At 39.1% G+C, this 13,586-nt stretch overlaps 1 protein-coding gene and 1 pseudogene across 5 annotated transcripts in view; both read right to left on the bottom strand.

Annotated features, from left to right (window-relative positions):
• The window catches only part of Smap1 (small ArfGAP 1), a 133,874-nt gene that overhangs the window by 63,364 nt on the left and 56,924 nt on the right, over positions 1–13,586 (bottom strand). The window lies entirely within an intron of this gene.
• LOC138820511 (small nucleolar RNA SNORA8) lies at positions 1,078–1,193 on the bottom strand (annotated as a pseudogene).

Here is a 13,586-nt window from a genome sequence, read left to right as displayed (position 1 = left end):
AAAGCCAGAAAAATTTTAGCATTACACATGTGTTATCTACTAGTATGTATTTGTAACTTAGGATTTTTCCCCTTTCCTTAAAGATACCACTTCAAAGACAATTGACTTCCAATGACACCTACACTGACAGCAGAAAAACTTTGAAAAGCTCAAAGGAGAACTGCTGATTAGCTTTAAAACTGAATTAAAGTTTTAAGATAAGATGAAATATCCAAATAATGAAAAGCTTAATGTAAAGCTTTCTCATTTATCATGCATTAGCACATGCACCCCATAATTATGATATCCCACAAGAGAAATTACACTTTCATAAAAATTTTTGCAAAACTTCAGTAAACTGTAAAGCTTTTAAAACAACAACAAATCTCGTAAAGAATGTAATGAGACCCATATTATATGAATTTAACTCAGTTTGGTTCCACTTGTCTACAAAACTGCCAAGATGTTAGGCTTTTAGGAGAGCCATAAACTTTAGAATGACTAATGGATGGATGGATGGATGGATGGATGGATGGATGGATGGATGGAGGACCATTGATGGACAGATGAATGGATGTCAGGCTGATGCATTTTCTAATTACTCTCTCTAAAAATTCTTTTCAACTCAGTGTCTCAAAGAGAAAATGATAAAAAAAAAGCATTTCGGGCTGAACATATAATACAATTATACAATATAACTACTATATAAGCTATATATTATTTGTAACATCTTTTTATAATATAATTGAGGTACTTTCTAAAATAATTTTCTCTATGTTGCCTGGGTTCATCTGGATGTTCTGAGATGTACTGATTCTCCCTGCCTCATACTCTAAACAGCTAGAATTACAGAGCCTGAATAATTTTTTTTTCAGCCCTGCCACAAATCTTTTATTAGGGCTTCTTTTAGCGCTATTACAGAATTACTGATGACACACCTAAAATCTTTGAAATGTCATTCCGCAAGCAAATTTTGGGATCGCTTTTTAAGTCCAACAGCTTGATTCAACTGCTGACTGCCTGCCTAGAGAAAGAAAAGCATTTGCTGAGAATATCATTTATCCTAGGTATTATCAATATGAATTGTCAAACTGTATATATTGTATCAATAGAAATACCAGGTTTACCATGGACAAAGCCAAGAAAACCAATGATGCCAGATATTGAATTTCTATTGCACTGTCCTTTGAACACATCAGCAGGAGGTATGAGCCTGAATAATTTTTTAAGGCTATAGTATTACATAAATATGGCAGCTAATTTCATGGCTGTCATCTTATACTTGCAACATTAGTCATCATGTATCTTAAGTATTTAGCCAAGATCCCTCTCTAACAGATCGGAATAACCATTAGACTATTTTCTGCTAATAAAAAGATCCACATTTCACATAAACATGAAAAAGGGGATTCTTCAGTTTGAGGGTACTTTCTTTTTTGTAATAGAACTTTATTGTTATTATTAAGGGGTTGTACAGAGGGGTTACCGTTTCAGAAGTCGGGTACATTTCTTTTGGGACAATGTCACTGATTCTGTCACTTTCTCACAATTTTTACCTCTAGTTACTGACTACTACAAGTTTCATAGTTCATTTTTCACAGTATCTACTGAGTAGTATGATTGCATTTGTTCACTCTTCCTCTGTACATTTCTGCGCCCCACTCCCTTTGGCCTCTCTCTCAAAAGACAGAAAAACATAACAAAAACAGCCAGGCACTGATGGCTCACACCTGTAATCCTACTATTAAGGAGGTTGAGATCTGAGAATTGCCATTCAAAGCCAGCAGAAGGGTCCATGAGACTCTTACCTCCAATTAACTAGCAGAAAACTGAAAGTGGAGCTGTGGCTCAAAGCAGTAGAGAGCTAGCCTTGAGTGAAAGAGCTCAGGGACAAAGACCAGGCCCTGAATCCAAGGCCACAACTGACCATCCTCTCCAACCCCTCCCCCCACCAAAACCACCAACGTGTTGCTATTTCCTGGAATCTGTTTCAGTAAACAGTATTTTAAATGATCAGAGGCATTACACATCTCCTAAGTCTGTCTGTGCATGAATGCCTAGAGTCTTAGATAATTTATCATGCTTCAGTATATTTTAGATCTAGGATCCACGTATGAGTGAAAACATGGGCAGTTTGTCTCTCTAAGCCTGGCTAACCTCACTTACCATGATTTGTTCTAGGTCCATCCATTTCTTTGCAAATGACATAATCTTATTCCTTCTAATGGATAAGTAAAATTCCATTGTGTTTACCACATTTCTTTTATCTACTCATCTATTGCAAGGCATCTGGACTGTTTCCTTGACCATTGTGAATAGTACAGCAATGAACATGGATGTGTAAGTCTCTTTATGGTATCCTGACTTGTAATGCCCTGGGTAAATGTGCAGGAATGGTATGGCTGAGTCATAGGAAAGCTGTATGTTTAGTTTTTTGAAGACCCTTCAACTACCATCCAGAGTAGTTGTGCATGTATGTGAAGGGGCTTTCTTATCAACATAGGCTTGTGGGTAGATAGCCTCTCAATTAAAAACTATTTAAGAGGAGTTCCGGGAAGATGGCGGAGGAGAAGCTGTAATCTGAACAAGCTCTCGCATAGAAAGCAGTTTTAGAGTTCCAGTGAACAGTCCTAAGCCAGAGAATCACACCAAGTGTGCCATCACAGGACAGAGAGTTAGACAAGAGAGGGAAGCCAAGACAAAAAGACACACCTGAGTGCTCGCCAGCAGCCGCCGCGGCAGCGGCTGCAGGGTCGCAAGAGGCGGAGACCGCAGCCGGGGGCCATACCTGAGCGCTCACACAGAGAGTCCGGACGAAGGAGCCAGACGCAGCGGGCGAGCGGATTCTACTCGGCAAGCGGATTCTACTCAACACCAGCAAGAACCAACAAAGACCGGACATCTTCATCCTGCATCTTGCAGACCAGAGACGACCCAGGATCCAAGACTCGGCGTGAGTACAAGCCCGACGTCCTCACTCCTTCACAGGGAGCAGAGGAGGGAAGGCCACACCTCCCCTCCCCCCAGCAACGGTGATCTCCATCTTGGATACCGACAAAGCTCAGAGGAGCTGCTAGCTCCAACCCAGGCCTTGGAATAAAACGAGTCATTTAGCAGGTCACAAGAACTTAACGGCGCAGTGACCTGCCAGACTCAGCTCCATCCAGGGAAAAGTCACCCAGCTCAGGTGCCAGCCATTGCAGTGCCTTGCCTCACTGGGTAACCAGAGCCAGAGGCTGCCCCTCCCTCTAGCAGCCACCACAATCAATTGAAAAACAGAAACCCTGAGAATGGCTCCAGGCTGGGCGCTGTGAGCTTTATCACAAAATAGCCCCAGGGAAAAGCTACTGTTTGTTGAAAGGCCTCAACTCTACCCAGAACCTAGCCTCACCACTACATCCCCCTCTTTTGTGATTCTCAAAGCAGATCACCCTCCTAGAAAACTAACCTGGGAGGGGGATGTCAAAATCTTGGGTAAAGCAGAACATTTTTCTGCCTCTTCCAACAAACCGACTTAAGAAACCAATGAAGCCACAGGACCTCAAGCTGACCAAAGACTCCAACAAAAGGCTGGTTACAGACAAAAGGGAGATACAGGATTCTTCCCACTCCTCCCCCCCCAAAAAAAAATCAAAGGACTTTTTTTTTCTTTTTGCTTCTTCTTTTCTTTTTTTTTGTTTGTTTTTTGTTACCTTATATATATATAAATTTTTTTTCTCTTTTAAAACTTTTATTAATCTTTAATTTTTGCCTCTTCTGAAAAAATAATTGATTTCCAGTAACTTTTTTTTCTCCTCTTATAATTTTTATTTTAGGAATATGTGAATGAGCGTTTTCCTTTCTTTTCTTATCTTCTTTCTCTTTTTCTTTCTTTCATAATTATCTTTTTGTTTTTTGTCTAGCTCTACTGAACTTCTGATCTTTTCTTCTCCCTTTCCCATCCTTAAAGTTTTTCACATCTCCTCTATGTCACTCCCCTTCTCTGAACATATTCACATTCCTCTCTAAATAGACGGTCTTTTAACCTCTATAATAACATTAATTTTTACGTTTCTATTTTTTTCTGATCTCTTTTCATTCCCCTTTCCGTCTCTTCTTTTTCTCTCTCTCTCTACTTGCATCCTACCCAACCCATTTCCTGCATTGTGATTAGGACATAGTTAACTCTCCCTGTGCCTCCCCACACCAATCTATTCCTATTTTTTACCCACATCTCTCCCTAATCCTAATAATTTCTGGTTTTCCAAATTCTTTTCTGCGGTTCGAAGTCCTTTAAAATATAGTTGTTTGATGTTGAATAGATGTATCTGTTGACCTAGATTGTATCTGTACACTATTGACTGTACAAATGCAAACTTTGGTTGATGGTTGCCTTAAGATAGTGTTCTAGCACAAAACTGGTGCTATCTTCATCTCAAATGGGCAGAATAAGCCGGAAAAACACAAGAAAAATGGCAAATTCGGGTTATCTCAATTCTCAATCTTGATAATCAGGGGTCAGATCAGATAATGAACAATCCAGAGGAGAGTTCCCAAATAGCTCTAAAAACACTGGTGGCAAACATGATGAATAAGAAGTTTGACAATGTACAAAGGACTCTGTATGAGCTTGATAGGGAGAGAGAGGAGGCATCCCAGAAGTTTATACAGGAATATCATAAGCGTGAGGAAGCTACTCAAAAACTGATACAGGATTTGCGTGAACAACTTGAGAATACTCAAAGAGAAAGGGAGGAATGGCGTGAGCAGGCAGAGAACACTCAAAGAGAACTGCAGGAATCCCACGAACGTGAGGAAGCTAAACAAACAGTAATACAGGAATTGAGAGACCAGGTAGAGAATACACAAAGATCACTAAAGGCATCCATAGAATCCATTAACAAAGAGCTGAAGGAAGTCAGGGAGACCACAAAGGGAATGCTGAATGGAACCCAACAGAAGGAATGGGAGTCCAAAGAAACCATAACCAATCAACTAAGTGATTTGAGGACAAACACTGAACACCAAATTAAGGAAGTAAAGAGATTCATACAAGACCTAAAACAGAGCTTCAACAAAGAACTTGAAGCCATCAAAGCTGACCAATTAGAAGGAAAAGAGATTAAAAACAAAGTAGAGAGTCTTGACAGCAGGTTAGACCATGCAGAAGATCGAATCTCAGGGATTGAAGACAGCCTAGATATTATAGAGAAAGAACATACAACCATCCAAGACAAGTCCAAGAAATATGATAGATCTATCCAACACCTGGAAGACACCATCAGAAGGCCTAACTTAAGGATAATGGGTGTAGAGGAGCACCTAGAAACAGAAGTTAATGGTCTAGGAAATTTGTTTAACAGGATCCTAGCAGAGAACTTCCCAAACATGCAAAAAGATAGGCCTATTCAGATACAAGAAGCCTTTAGAACCCCAAATAGACCAGACCAGAATAGGACATCCCACCGTCACATTATAATCCACACAGGATCAACTCAGAACAAGGAAAAGATCCTTAAAGCTGTCAGGGAGAAAAGGGTAATCACCTATAAAGGGAAACCAATTAGAATCACCTCAAATTTCTCAGCAGAGACAATCAAAGCAAGAAGAGCCTGGAATGATGTATGCCATGCCCTAAAAACAAACAACTATCAACCAAGAATACTGTACCCAGCTAAACTCTCCTTCATAACTGAAGGCCAAATAAAAACCTTCCACAGCAAAGAAAAATTGAAGCAATACATCTCCACCAAACCAACCCTACAAAAGATTCTTAAAGATGTCCTACACATAGAAAACCAACAAGACCACAATAAAGGCCAACAAACTGCACCCCAACTGAGAATCCAAGAACCATAGGAAGAACCCAGTTTTCGCAGCCCCCAAGAAGGTAGATAACATGGCAGGAACTCCCAAATACCTCTCAGTCCTATCTCTTAACGTTAACGGACAGAACTCTCCAATTAAGCAACATAGACTGTCTAGTTGGATTAAAAAACAAGACCCTTCTATCTGCTGCCTGCAGAAGTCACATCTTGCCCATAAAAACAAACACATTTTCAAGGTTAAAGGCTGGAACAAAATCTACCAAGCAAACGGCCCTCATAAACAGGCGGGAGTAGCAATCCTAATATCAGATAAAATAGACTTCAAATTAAAAATCGTGAGAAGAGATAAAGAAGGTCGCTACATACTAATTAAAGGATCTCTCCTTCAGGAGGATATTACAATTCTAAATATCTATTCGCCAAACAATGGAGCACCCAAATTTATCAAAGAAACACTACTTTCCCTCAAATCCCATATAGATCCAAAGACATTAATTGTTGGGGATTTTAACACACCACTCTCCCCACTAGACAGATCAACTCGGCAAAAACTCAACAGAGAAACCGCAGATGTAAACAGCTGCATAGATCAGCTAGACTTAACAGACATTTACCGAACATTTCACCCAGCAGCATCAGAATACACGTTCTTCTCAGCAGCACATGGAACGTTTTCTAAAATAGACCACATTCTAGGCCACAAAGCAAACTTGTCTAAATTCAGAAACATTGAAGTTATACCCTGCATTCTCTCTGACCACAAAGGAATAAAATTAGAACTCAACACCAAAAGCCACCAAAGAAAGTCCGGTATCACATGGAGGCTAAACAACATACTGCTGAATCAAGAGTGAGTCATGGAAGAGATTAGAAAGGAAATTCAAATGTTCATGCTATTCAACAAAAATGAACACACAAATTACCAGCTCCTCTGGGACACAGCAAAGGCAGTACTCAGAGGCAAGTTTATAGCTCTGAGCTCCTACATCAACAAATTGGAGAGATCTGAAACTAGCAATTTAATGACACATCTAAACCTCCTTGAAAAAGAGCAGCAAGATAAACCCCAACCCAGTAGACGGAAAGAAATAAAATTAAATCAGAATTAAATGAATTAGAATCCAAAAAAACTATAGAAAGAATCAACAAAACAAAGAGTTGGTTCTTTGAAAAACTTAACAAAATTGACAGACCCCTGGCAAATCTTATCAGAAAAAGAAGAGAACACACCCAAATTAATAAACTCAGAGATGAGAATGGAAACATCACCACGGAAACAACCAAGATTCAGAACATTATAAGGGAATACTTTTCAAAACTTTATGCTAATAAGTTCGACAACTTGACAGAAATGGACCTCTTCCTAGCAAATATTGACATGCCAAAACTAAACCAAGATGAGTTAAACCAGCTTAACAGGCCCATATCAAGCATTGAAATAGAAACAGCAATAAGAGACCTCCCAGCTAAGAAAAGTCCAGGACCAGATGGTTTTACAGCGGAATTTTACAAGGCCTTCAAAGCAGAGCTCACACCAATTCTCCTCCAACTCTTCAATGAAATTGAAAGAGAAAACTCACTACCGAACACATTCTATGAAGCCATCATAACCCTTATCCCAAAACCAGGCAGGGACTCATCAAAGAAAGAGAACTATAGACCCATTTCTTTGATGAACATTGATGCAAAACTTCTCAACAAAATTTTGGCCAATCGACTTCAACAATTCATCCAAAAAATCATACACCACAATCAAACAGGATTCATTTCAGGGATGCAAAGCTGGTTCAATATACGCAAATCAATTAATATTATTCATCACATCAACAGGAGCAAGAATAAGAACCACATGGTTATCTCAATAGACGCAGAAAAAGCATTCGACAAGATCCAACACCCCTTTATGATGAAGGTTTTGGAAAAATTAGGAATCCATGGATCATTCCTCAATACAATAAAGGCTGTATATGACAAACCTACAGCCAGCATTATACTCAATGGTGAAAAACTAAAGCCATTTCCTCTTAACTCAGGAACAAGACAAGTATGCCCACTCTCTCCACTTCTCTTCAATCTAGTATTAGAATGCCTAGCTACAGCAATAAGACAAGATGCAGACATAAAGGGGATCCAAATAGGGAAAGAAGAAATAAAACTCTCCCTCTTTGCAGATGACATGATCTTGTATTTAAAGAATCCCATAGACTCCACTCCCAAATTACTCAAGCTGATTCAAAACTTTGGCAAAGTAGCAGGTTATAAAATTAACCCCCAAAAATCAATGGCTTTTCTGTATGCCAACAATGAGAAAAGTGTGGCTGAAATTAGGAAAGCAACTCCATTTGTAATAGCCCCACAAAAAATAAAATACCTAGGAATTAACTAAAGAAGTGAAGGACCTCTATGATGAAAACTTTAAAATCTTAAAAAAGGAAATCAACACAGAACTTAAAAAATGGCAAAACCTCCCATGCTCCTGGATTGGCAAGATTAACATCGTGAAAATGGCAATATTTCCCAAGGCTATCTACAAATTCAACGCGATACCTATCAAAATTCCACCCTCATTCTTCAAGGAAATAGAAGAGGCAATCCAAAAATTCATATGGAACAATAAAAGACCCCGAATAGCAAAAACACTTCTCAACGGAAAGAACACTGTTGGAGGAATATCAATACCAAATTTCAAACTCTACTATAAAGCCATAGTAATCAAAACAGCTTGGTATTGGCATAAGAACAGACCTCAGGACCAATGGAATAGAATTGAAAACCCAGAAATGAACCTACAGACCTATAGCCATCTAATCTTCGATAAGGAAGCTAAAACAATAGAATGGAAGAAAGACAGCCTCTTCAGTAAATGGTGCTGGCAAAATTGGTTAACTACATGTAGAAAACTAAAGCTAGATCCTTATATATCACCCTGCACCAGAATCAACTCCAAATGGATCAAAGACCTTGAACTCAAAGCAGACGCTCTGAAAACATTACAGGATCGAATAGGAGAAACCCTAGGTCTCCTTGGCTCAGGCCGAAATTTTCTGAATAGAGACCCGGAAGCACAACAAATCAAAGAAAGGTTGGACAAATGGGATTGCATAAGGTTGCAGAGCTTCTGCAGGGCAAATGACATAGCTAGCAAGATCAATAGAAAGCCCACCGATTGGGAGAAGATCTTTACTAGTCATACAACGGACAAGGGTCTCATATCTAAAATATACTGGGAACTCAAAAAATTAAACCACCCAACAACAAATCCTCAAAGAAACAACTGCCCAATAAATAAGTGGGCGAAAGACTTAAAGAGAAGCTTCTCTGAAGAAGAAAGAAGGATGGCCAATAGACACATGAAGAAATGTTCAACATCCCTAGCCATAAAAGAAATGCAAATCAAAACAACATTGAGATATCACCTCACTCCAGTTAGAACAGCAAAAATCAAGAACTCTAACAACAACAGATGCTGGAGGGGATGTGGACAGAAAGGAACCTTACTTCATTGTTGGTGGGAGTGTAAACTTGTTCAACCACTTTGGAAAGCAGTATGGAGGTTCCTCAAAAGACTTCACATAGATCTCCTCTATGATCCAGCAATCCCACTTTTGGGCATTTACCCAAATGTTTACAAACAAGACCACACTAAAGCTACCAGCACAACTATGTTTATTGCAGCATTATTTACCATAGCTAAGATATGGAACCAACCCAGATGCCCCTCAGTAGATGAATGGATCAAGAAAATGTGGTATATATACACAATGGAATTCTATGCCTCCATCAGAAAGAATGACATTTCCCCATTTGTTAGGAAATGGAAAGGTTTGGAAAAAATTATATTAAGTGAAGTAAGCCAGGCCCAAAGAAGCATAGGTCCCATGGTTTCCCTTATCTGCAATATCTAGTATAGGTATGAGTCAAGCGGAAAAGGTCAGATAATGTGATGTTAGGAAAACGAACCCTTAAATATGTATTTTAATGTTTTCGTTTCTTTCATGCATGTGTTTCTAACGCATTTATATGATTATTTCTTTGTTGCTTTGTATGTCCCTCCCCCACAGTGTAACCCCCGCTTTCACTTTATTTGATGTCAGTATAACATGTGGAGGAGATGGGGACAAACAAGTCGTTTAAGGATTCAGGTGGACCTGTTGCAACAAGGAGAATTACAAAATGTCATGTCAAAGCAAGCTTTACAATGTCGGTGTGTGTGTGTGGGGGGGGGGGGGGTCTGATTGGGTGGGGGGGAGGGGGGACGCTGGGAAGGGAGGTGAAGGGTAAACAAAGGAGGAGGCTGCAATGCTTGGTAAGAAATGTATGCATTATCCTGCCAATGTAATTGTAACCCCTCTGTATAGTATGTTCTCAAATAAAATAAAATTTAAATAAAATAAAAAAATAAAATAAAAAAATAAAAGAAAAACTATTTAAGAGCTGGAGGAATGGCTAGAAGTAAAGAACCCATCTAGTTAAGTGCAAGGCTCTGAGTTTAAGCCCTGGTATCCCTCCCCAAAAAAGAATTTAAAAAATGCTGCCTTCAAGAGCCTCAGACTCATTTGAGCTACCAAACAAGTTACACTGTAAGATGTCTAACATATGCATAAATATAATCAAAGTAAAAGAACATTATTTACTATCTTTCTTTTTTAACCCTGAAACCTCTAACTGGTGACTGACTCCTTTTTCAGTGAATAAGCCTTGCTGTCACCCAATCTAGAAACTCGAGAATATGAGACAATTCCAAAATCATCTTACAATCTCTCATCTTCCTCAGAATCAAAGCCAACCTTAACCCAGTATAACCCGCCAGTGTTCCCAATTTACTTCCAGTTCCTTCCTATCTATTCAGATATCAGAAATATTCAGAAATTCAGATTTTCAGAAATCAGATTTTCAGCTGGGTGCCGGTGGCTCACACCTGTAATCCTAGCTATTCAGGAGGCTGAGATCTGAGGATCATGGTTCAAAGCCACCCCCGGGCAGGAAAGTCCTTCAGACTCTTATCTTCAATAAACCACTAGAAAACCAGAAGTGGTGCTGTGGCTCAAGTGGTAGAGTGCTTGCCTTGAGCTGAAGAGCTGAAGGACAGTGCCCAGGCCCAGAGTTCAAGCCGCACGACCACCAACAACAACAAAAAAAAAAGAAATCAGATTTTCACCACTGCTCATTTTGGCTATGTTAGTACATACAGGGTCTCTCACTTTCTCTTGGCCTCAAGGATCTCCTCCTCCAACTAATCTTCCTAGTTACTTCTCTAATATTTTTCCTGTTTCAAACCCCTTCATGGGTTTTTAAACATTTCAAATCTATTGGGATAATGAATTACTCCACATCATACTGAAAACTTTCAAAACTTTTAAACACACACTTCTTAAGCATCTTCTGCGACTTGCCCACAACACTACAATCATATCATATCAAAACCTATACAGGAGGTTGAGATCTGAGGATTGTGGTTTAAAGCCAGCCCAGGCAGGAAAGGCAGTGAGACACTTATCTGCAATTAACTACCAGAAAAGCAGAAGTGGTGCTGTGGCTCAAGGTAGTAGAATGGTAACCTTGAGTGAAAAAGCTCAGGGACAGTGTGTAGACCTCAAGTTTAAGTCCCACAACTGACCTCTAAACCCCCAAAAAAGTGTAGTATACAGTGAGACCCTACCTCAAAATAACCAATGCAAAAGAGACTAAAGATGTTTCTTAAGTCATATACTTCTTGGTCAGTAAGCACAGGCCATGAGTTCAAACAATCACATAAAAAATTAAATGAAGCCGGGCACTGGTGGCTCCCACCGGTAATCCTAGCTACTTAGGAGGCTGAGATCTGGGGATCATGGTTCAAAGGCAGCCCAGGAAGGAAAAGTCCCCGAGACTCTTATCTCCAATACCACTCAGAAAACCGGAAGTGGTGCTGTGGCTCAAGTGGTAGAGCGCTAGCCTTGAGCTGAAGAGCTTAGGGACAGCGCCCAGGCCCAGAGTTCAAGCCCTACAACCAACCAAAAATTAATTAATTAATTAATTAATAATAAATGAAATAATGAAATCAAAAAATGAAATGTCATGAAAATTATGTCTCTTCACATTTTTGCTCACACAATTCTTATACTATTAAAATCACATTTTTCATTGCCACCCCAATATCTTTCTGTAACAAAAATAGTATGGACATCAGATTGCTAAATTTGTAAGAAAGGGATGGGGCAAGCAGAAATAGACAAGGGTTAATTCAAGTTACTTTTCAATTACAACTTTAAAAGGTTTTAGTCATATACAAAAATAAACATATATATTAAAAAAAATATATAATAAATAAAATTATTTAATTCCAATAGCCACATAACTATTGTATTATCTCAATGGTCCAGCCTTGAAAAGGCCACTTTTTATTGCCAATCTAAATATCTAAATACCAGCAATTAATCAGTTAATATCATTTTATAAAGTAGTACAATTTTAATGCTCTGCTTTGAAAACTTCGATGAATTTTAGAGATTGTATACTATTCAATCATTTTATATTTAACCAATGTGAAAACACCTTGACTAAAAATGCCTGTGGGGAAAGTCTATCCATTCCAAAAGACAGATTTGCAAACAAACACGTTTGTCAGTAGCAAATATTAACAACTTATTTAGTATGTACACCAAATATGTAATTTGTTTTTTATACATAGAAATGTCAACTGTTTCATATAAGTGTAACTACTTCTTAAAGCTAATCAAAGAAAATCCCTAGGGAAATGATTTCTTTTCGTGTGCCCTGAACTTAGGTCCTCATAGCTGTCCCTAAGCTTATTTGCTCAAGGTCAATACTCTACCACTGGACCCACAGCTCCACTTGTTTTGTTTTTGTTTTTGTTTTTGTTTTGGGGGGGGACGGGTTTGGTAGCTATTTGGAGATAAGAGTTACATAGACCTTCCTGCCGCATCTGGCTTTGAACTGTAATTCTCATTTCTCAGCCTCCTGAATAGCTAGGATTCAAGCCATAAGCCATAAGCCATCAGTGCCAAACTGGGAAATTATTTCTAAAGTACTCAGAATGCTTCACCAACCAAATCCTGATATCAATTTAATGTCATAAACATATAATCTGGGCTCCAGTGACTCACACCTGTAATACTAGCTACTTGGGAGGTTGACTGGTAGGATTACAGTTCAAGACCTACCAGGGCAGAGATATTATTCCAACCAGCAACCTGGCACAGTGATGGTGCACCTGTCATCCTAGCTATTCAGAGGTTGAGACTGCAATCTTCTGGCTAACACAAGCTAAGAAGTTTCCTAGACCATATCTCAACAGAAATAGTTGGTCTTGATGCCATGCATCTATCATCACAGCTACTGGAGGAAACATCAATAGGGAGATTGCAGTCCAGATTGGCTTAGGCAAAAAGCAAAATTCTATCTTAAAAATAAGCAGAGCAAAAAGGCCTAGAGATGTAGCTCAACCAATAGAGTGCTTGCACAAAACACTGATTTTAAACCCAAGTACTGACCCTGCCAAAAAAAGAACCCATAATTTTTTTAATCAAGAGATGGAGATCAAACAGAAAAGAATCAAGTCATAACATTTATAATGAATGATAGTTACATAAAAATGTTCTATCCAGTGACAGCAGTTCACACCTGTAATCCTAGCTACTCAGGAGGCTAAGACCTCAGGATCAAGGTTCAAAGCCAGCCCAGGCAGAAAAGTTCAGGAGACTCTTACCACCAATTAACCACCCAAAAAAGTCCAAAGAACATCTCTGGCTCAAGTGGTAGAGTGCTAGCCATGAGCACAGGGACAGCACTCAAGCCCTG

The sequence above is a fragment of the Dipodomys merriami genome, unplaced genomic scaffold (genome assembly GCF_024711535.1).
Source record: "Dipodomys merriami isolate MVZ:Mamm:240054 unplaced genomic scaffold, mDipMer1.0.p SCAF_89, whole genome shotgun sequence".
In the NCBI taxonomy this organism is placed as follows: Eukaryota; Metazoa; Chordata; class Mammalia; order Rodentia; family Heteromyidae; genus Dipodomys; species Dipodomys merriami.
This window is presented reverse-complemented; position numbering and strand designations above follow the sequence as displayed.